At 46.7% G+C, this 8,387-nt stretch overlaps 1 pseudogene; it reads left to right on the top strand.

Annotated features, from left to right (window-relative positions):
• The window catches only part of LOC108445235, a 1,975-nt pseudogene extending 998 nt beyond the window's left edge, over positions 1-977 (top strand).
• The last annotated feature ends 7,410 nt before the right edge of the window (positions 978-8,387 follow it).

Raw genomic sequence — 8,387 nt, 5'->3', positions numbered from 1 at the left:
GGGCAGAAGTGGTGGGAGAAAACAAACCCATCACTGCAATGTCCAGCAAGGCAATGATTCTATCTATGGATAGCACCCCACCGGAGATGGGGGCAGATGTCACGATCATTCCCTGCAGGGAATGGCCGTCACATTGGGAATTGCAACCCGTGGCAGGAAAAATCCAGGGTATCGGAGGGACAAAATTGGCACAAATATCGAAGAGCATTGTACAAACTGAGGGACCAGATGGGAAATTGGCTACTCTACGCCCATTTGTGACTGATTACCAGGCCCCCCTGTGGGGACGGGACGCCATGTCCCAATGGGGGATTAGATCAGAGATCCCGAAAACCCCTTGGGATTTCTAATTGCGGCCACTGTGAAGTGCCCCACTCAAAAACTAGATTGGACAACTGATTCTCCGGTATGGGTGGATCAGTGGCCGCTAGAAAGAAAGAAATTGAAGGCGCTCACCGAACTCGTGGAAAAGCAATTGGCTCTTGGAAACATTGAGCCAACTTTTAGCCCTTGCAATTCTCCAGTTTTTGTCATCAAGAAGCTAGGGAAGGACAAGTGGAGACTCCTCCACGACCTTCGGGAAATAAATGAAGTCATTGTGGACATGGGGCCCCTTCAACCAGGGATGTCTTCCCCAGCAATGCTCCCCCAAAACTGGAATTTGGTTGTTATTGACATCAAAGATTGTTTCTACAAAATTCCTCTGGACCCTGCTGATGCTCCACGGTTTGCCTTCTTGGTTCCCACCACCAACCAAGAAACCCCAATGAAGCGGTACCACTGGTGAGTTCTTCCCCAGGGCATGAAGAACTCCCCTACCATCTGCCAGTGGTACGTCGCTTCATTGCTGTCCCCGATCCGTGCCACCATGAGGGAAGCCATCATCCTACATTATATGGATGATGTGCTAGTGTGCGCCCCCAAATGACCATGTGCTTCGAGACACCCTTGACCAAGTCGTCAATGTTTTGACATAAGCTGGATTCACTCTCCAGGAAGATGAAGTTCAAAAGATGCCCCCTTGGAAATATTTGGGGTTGGAGATCACTAAGAGGACCATTGTTCCTCAAAAATTGGCCATTAAAAGTGATCCCCAAACATTGGCGGATCTCCACTCACTGTGTGGCACTTTAGGATGGATCAGGCCCTGGCTAGGGATTACCACCGAAGACCTAGCCCCCCTTTTCAATTTGTTGAAAGGGAAGGAGGAGCTGAGTTCTCCTAGGACCTTGACCCCAGAGGCAAGGGCTGCCTTGGAAAAGGTAGAGGTTAAGATGCGTGAGAGGCAGGCACATAGTTGAAAATTGGAACTGCCCTTCAAATTCATTGTCATGGGAAAGTTGCCCCACCTCAACGGGCTCATATTCCAGTGGGACCGGAGCCAGAAGGACCCTCTCCTCATCATCGAGTGGGTGTTTCTGAGCAATACCAGGTCCAAAACCATCACGAAGGCCCAGGAACTGATGGCCCAGTTGATCCGGAAGGCTCGGATGAGGCTTCGGGAATTGGCTGGGTGTGACTTCTCGTGCATCCACTTGCCGGTCCGTTTGGAGCAGGACAAATTGTCCTCTGCCAAACTGACCAAAGAGATGTTCGAGCAGCTATTAGCTGAGAATGAGACCCTTCAAATAGCTTTTGAGAGCTACACAGGACAAATTTCTGTCCATGCTCCTGTTCACAAATTATTCCAGGAACAGTTTGTTCTGTTCCCAAAAAATATTAGAAGCAGGCATCCTCTAGAGGCTGTGACAGTTTTCACGGATGCGTCCAGGGCATCTCATAGGTCAGTCATGACCTGGAAGGACCCCCAAACTCAGCAGTGGGAGGCGGATATTGATTACATTGAGGGTTCCCCTCAAATTCCTGACTTGGCCGCTGTCATCAGAGCCTTTGAGAGGTTCCCTGAACCATTTAATCTGGTAACAGATTCGGCTTATGTCGCAGGAGTGGTAGCAAGAGCAGAGAATGCTATTTTGAAAGAGGTCTCAAACAAACATCTCTTCCGGTTGCTCTCAAAGTTAGTATATCTTCTCTCCCACTGAGAGCACCCGTTCTTTGTGATGCACGTGAGGTCGCACACAGATTTGCCAGGCCCGATAGCCGAGGGCAATGAAAGAGAGGATGCCCTCGCCGCCCCCGCAGAGATGGCCAGGATGCCGAAAGTTTTCGAGCAGGCGAAACTGAGCCATCAAATGTTCCATCAAAACATGCCGGGGCTGGTCCGTCAGTTCCAACTGACGCAGAGTCAGGGGGAGGCCCTCGTGGATATGTGCCCACATTGCCAGTGGTCAGCCCTCCCCTCATTAGGCACTGGGGTGAACCCTAGAGGGTTGGCGAGCTGTGAGGTGTGGCAGACGGATGTCACGCACTTTTCCTGAATTCGGCCGACTAAAGTATGTTCATGTTAGCATAGATACCTTTTCCGGAGCAGTCTACACCTCTGCCCACACAGGAGAAAAGGCTGAACATGCCAGGAAACACTTCCTCCAGGCGTTTTCAGTCTTGGGGGTCCCCAAAGAAATCAAAACAGACAATGGCCCCCGCATATAGATCCGAGGCTTTCAAGGAGTTCCTAGACGAATGGGGAGTAAGACATAAGAAGGGCATCCCTTACTCCCCGACTGGTCAAGCGGTGATTGAGCGAGCTCACCAAACGCTCAAAACCACCCTGAAGCACGAATGGGCAAGCAGTAGAGAACTTTCCCCACAAGACCGATTAAGTAAAGCTCTTTTTGTAATCAACTTTTTAAACTGCCCTTTCAGCAACATGAACCCACCAGTGGCAAGACACTTCGGCCCACACAGCAACTACCCTCTGCATGAACATCCACTGGTCCTCATTAAGGATCCAGAGTGGCAAAATTGAGGGACCTCAAAAGCTAGTCACGTGGGGTCATGGATACGCTTGCGTATCCACACCCCTGGGTGTAAGGTGGATCCCACAAAAGTGGGTGAAACCTTATACCCCCAAGCATCCGGTGAGACCCCCAGACCCCCAGGTAGACGTATGCACGGGGAGGAGGAAGCGGCATCACCATCCCCAAGACTTCCCTAAATCCTTATTTATCCCTGAGTTTTTCATGTTTATGTTTTGATTTCCTTGCCAATGATTTTTAATCCTGTTTTTAGTTTAGAAGTCACCAACCAGAAAGAAGATGCAAGACCTTCCCCACCTACTCATCCTGCTAGTCCTGGCCTTCCCAGCGTCGCCGTGGATCATCCCGGAACCAAAGACCAACGTCTGGGCGTTCCTGGCAAAGACCTCAGGCAAGACCACATTTGCCTAAGTATGGCAACCGCAGATAACCCAATGTCGACCTGCCTGGTGGGGATTCCCATAAATGTTTCTGAATACCCTCCCCGTTTGCTTTCCATCCAAGAAAATTGGAACCAGCAGACCCATCAGGTAGCTCGGTCCTTTATTGCCAGGACCATAAAGACCCCCGTAAAGAACCCCCTACTCCTCTGGTGGGACTGGGTTGGGAATCTCCCAAAGCTACCCGAGGAGCCTGCTGGATTTGATATTATTAGTTCTTTATCCGCCCCGTTCTGTGTTCACTTTATGTTTGACCCCAAGACTCAGAAAGAGTCTTGTATTTCTGTTGTCCAGCACGATCAAAAATACCAAGCCGCCCAGTGGTGTAGAGGCATCGTGCACATTAAAATGGCCTCCACCCTGGATGGAGCACCCTGGCAGTTACCAAAGGGGGTGTTCCTTATCTGCGGCGATCGTGCTTGGGCAGGCATCCCCTCTCGCCTTCTTGGAGGGCCATGCACATTCGGGCGACTGTCGCTGTTTACCCCCAACATGTATCGAATTAAAAATTGGCAGAAAAAAATAGAATTCTGGCACTCCAGTTGTGTTAGTTTTAACAGATGACTACCTACAGTGTCTGGGAATTAGAAATACAACTTGTGTGACCTCTTTCAGATTTCCTTCTCCAAGACTCTTTGGTCAGTGTCTACACAGCATGACTGACAACTTCTGTAATATGATAAAGGATTCTTCTGTAGATCGGGAATATACAAAGGCAGAATCAGTCACTCTTCTGTAGATGAGGAATACATGAAGGCTGTATCATTCTGCTAACAGAACACTACATACCATGCACCTGTGATTCTGCACTATTTGAAGCACACAGAAGCTGAAATTCCACAAGAACTGCACTATTTTACTGCCAAGATGCTAGAACCTGAAGAAGATGAGAAACTTTCAAGACCACTCTGTGCCTATCTTAAAACATTTGCTATTTGCAAGAATAGAACGGTGTGTTCAGACTGTCATCAAATTAATTTACAAGTAAACATGACCCAGAATGTACCAGATGAAAGTATACAAACACCTGAAAGTGACTGTACTGATGCCTAAGGCTTTTTGCTTTCTATACATTTTTCATATAGTTGTAGCTTTGTAGACTGTTAATGCATGGTTATAGCTTCTAGTACTTTTCCTACCCTTTTCTCCTACTTTTTAGAACAAGGAGCTAACCCTTTTACTACATTCTTAGGTGTCCTGGGTTGCAGTGTATTCTATTACCATCCTCATGAGCTGTTGAAATCAGGTGGGGTAGTGTGTTGCCTCCTCCCCCTAGACTATCTTTCTGTTAATGGCCCATCATTGTCCTGCCGCATGACTCAGAGATAACTCCCTCTGGACTATCTTCTGTTAATGAGCCTAATCAACACCTGGCCTCATGACTCATTACCCCATTGTGAGATGCTTCACCCAGAGGGAGGAACCAAGCATCCCATCATGGATATAATTTGAAATGCTGAACAACAGAGACAATCCTTCCACTGGATTTCCAGAGGACAGGAGCTACACAGCCACCACTGGACCTAAGGAACAGCAGACCCTTTTTTCTACAGGATCACCACTTCAGAGGACTGCAGCCACCATTCTACCAGACTGCTACCACCACCCTGACTAACAGGGAGTCAGGTTTATCTTGACACTGTCAGTTTGAACCAGTGTTTTCTTTTATTTTTTTCCTTTTCTTTGATTTCCCCATTAAATTGTTACTCTGACTTGGTGCCTCCCACTGGTTTGTTTTCAAACTAGTACATTAGGATTCTGTTTAGTCTTGCTTTTTAGTCCAGCAAGGACACGTTGTTTTGCACCATACATCATAGACATAATAAAATGTAGGGCGAAAAGACTGGGGGGAAGGAGGGGGCTCCAGTGGGGCAGAACCTAGTGGGAAAATTACCTAGCCAACTGCTCTTCTAATTGGACAATATCTGTTAGATATACTAATTAATCTATCTTATAAAAATTGTACAAACCTGATTACACCTGTGCCCATAGCCATGGGGCCACCTGGAAGCTTCCATTAAAGATCTGCTTTTTGTATTACCTATATTAATATTGTCTGGAAAGTGTTTTTCTTTCTCGATTCAGGCAACAGTACTACCTCTCCACACTGTAAATGCAACCAACTTTGGTTGAGTAATAGATAAACAATAGTGTGGAGAAGCCGGCATTTTATTGACTATGTGAGGAAACCCTTTTTTCAAAGGGTTCAGGTGGTAGAAATTCCACCAAATGAGGAAGAAAATTTTGTCTATAAGGTCACAATTAAATACATAGATGAAGGCAGAACAAATCTACTAAACAAAAGTTGGTAGCTACTAACTACTAGAAGTTGCTACTAACAAAAGTTAGTAGCAATCGGCAACTTCAACTACTGGCAAGGTTTACGTGTCTGCCACCTCAGGCTGAGGAATTTGTAGTTTATGGAGTGAAACCCACTGATAATGAAATTGAATGGAACCCAAGGGTAAGCCATTTTATTTATTACAAAAGTAAACTACATCATGCAATAGTAGTACATATCTTGGGAAATACAGCTTGGATTTACTCAGTGGTCTTGGTTACCAGCCTTTCCAGTATGAAGGTGTGGCTCAATGAATACAATAATTCCTCCTAAGATTCTGTCTATGGATCTGGCAACTGACAATCCAGAACATGTAACACAACTCAGAAATTGTGCGGACACATACAAGTATGGGATCATGCAAAGAACTTGGAGCCTTTACTGCCTCCAGTGCAGAATTCCTGCATCAAACTCCAAGATCAGCAGCTCACATCAGTGCATCAAGCAGCACTCCGCAAGCAGAAACACAAAGCAGGATATAGCTGGTCGAGAGAATGCATCCAATCCACAGAAAGTCAATACAGTAAAATTCTACTGAAAACTCTAATTCTTCTAAAACTGCTTCTGGGAATCACCATGTGATGGTGTAGCTCAAACGAAGGAAGCAGAAGAAGACTCTACCCTGCATCAGCAAAACATGCTTGTTCAGGAGACAATTTGCTGAGCTGCGTAAGTCTATATTTGCAGAAAAGTCTACATGTGTAAGTTACAGTAAAAAAGCCATTATTGTTCTCATGAAAGAAAAAAAAGGAGCATGGTACACATTACTACAGAACCAGAATATCTGTATGTCTTCGCATTTTAAATGCTGGGTAGAGTCTGAAAATGAAAGCCCTTTCCCAGCTGGTATTGCAAAACTACATTTCACTTCTGCAGAGACTGAGGAATGGGCTGACTCCTCAGAAGACAGTGCTACAGAAAGTGATGAATAGTTTGGAGATAGATCTTTCTCCTTTGATAAAAATTAGACACTTCAAAATAGTATCTCTTGCACCATGCAAGGGAAACAACTGTTAAATAAAATCATTAAAATTAAAAAAACATTAAGGAGTATTAGAGAGTCAGAAGGAGAGAGAGACTGGTGGAGCCAAGGTCTGACCTCCCTGAGACAGGAGCAGCCACCAGAAATAATTCAAGATTAAGGGGAGCCTCTATCCATTCCCCAGCAAGAAGGTAGCAGTTGTAAAGAAAGGAGCAAGGGAGGGTAGTCCATGCTTGGGGTAGAAAGCAACACCCCTTTTCCCCCACCTCATCCCCCCAGGTCCCTCTGCACAAGAGTTACGAGATTTTGCACATGGAAAGCCAGCCAAAAGATGAAAAGAATAAAGGACCAGTTGCAGCAAAAGTGCCACCACAATCAGAACAGAAAAAAGAAAGCCTGTGAGTACAAATCAGAGTCAACAAAGGCAACAAAGAGAATCTTGTGATTGATGTATAGTACAGGCAGCCTGATCAAGATGAGCCTACTGACAAAGCCGCCTTCCTTCAGCTACAGAAGGCAGCGTGTTTACAGGCTCTTGTTCTGCTGAAATAGCAGCAGCACAAGCTGTAGGTGATTCAGGAGACTCCTGGACCCAGTGTTATCCAGGACCCAGGATCCCCCATAACACTTTGATTTTGCCCTTAGACACATGCTCCCCTCAGCCCTATGGTCTTTCCAGCACCCAGCCAGGACTCCCCTGGTCCTCAGTAGCAAGGTACCCCACCTTTAAACACACCCTCTGGAACTACCTCCCTATTTGCTGGACCATACGGTTTGACCTTCGTTAGTGCTGACACATTTACTCACACACCTGCACTCACTCCAAAACTGCACCATGGGCACATGGGCCCTCTGACCTGTCTGACTCCCATTACTGCACTCAGACCCCCATACACATGTATATGCACATATCCCAAGGAAAAGCTAGAAAGACATCTACTACCACCACAATCTTGCTCCTCCCCAATTCACTTCAATCTACCCCTTTCCCTGATTTTCACTCATGTCCTTAACAGCACTTCCCACAGGTCTCTTTCATTTTCTTTGAAGGCTCTTAGTTGAACCCACAGGGATTGGCCTCCTTTTGCCTTGCATGGTGCTGCTGAACTGTACTTTCTTTGGTCCTGCAGGCTGTTGTAGGGCACTTTGCTGCCCCAAGCCACGAGCAGATCAGGTCCCATAGCCACCCACACCCAGTGTTCTTACACTGTGTCACTATTTGGCGCATTGGAATGGGCTGCTCAGGAAGACAGTGGAGTCACCATCCCTCGAAGTGTTTTAAAATAAGACTGAGTATGACATTTAGTGCCATGATTTAGTAGATAATGTAGTGTCAGGTTATAGGTTGGGCTGCATGTTCTCAAAGTTTGTCTTTTCCAACCTAATTCTGTGATTCTTCCCATCACTCCCTGAATATATACCCCCAAAGAGATTCTTGTGAGTTCAGGGAAGTGCGTGAGGATACTCATGGAGTATCTGGGCAGCGCGTCTCCCGGACCTCCTGACCCCGAACCCTGAATCAAAAAAATAGGGGGCTTTGCAAACCACCAAAACTCAATGTGGTGGTGTGGTAAGAGAACCAGACGGTCTTGTACCCTCAAACTATGAATGGCACACGCAACAGGCTCTGCATCCGCGCAGATTCCCGGGGAGCAGCTCGGCAGCCCCGCATCCCGCAGAGGCCCAAGAAATCTACATGAACCTGAACTTGCTGCCCTCGGCCTGGCCTCGGCTACCACGAAATGCGG

This window comes from Corvus brachyrhynchos, unplaced genomic scaffold (assembly GCF_000691975.1).
Source record: "Corvus brachyrhynchos isolate BGI_N302 unplaced genomic scaffold, ASM69197v1 scaffold11, whole genome shotgun sequence".
In the NCBI taxonomy this organism is placed as follows: domain Eukaryota; kingdom Metazoa; phylum Chordata; class Aves; order Passeriformes; family Corvidae; genus Corvus; species Corvus brachyrhynchos.
The sequence above is the reverse complement of the archived record's forward strand: the minus strand, read 5'-3'. Positions and strand labels throughout refer to the sequence as shown.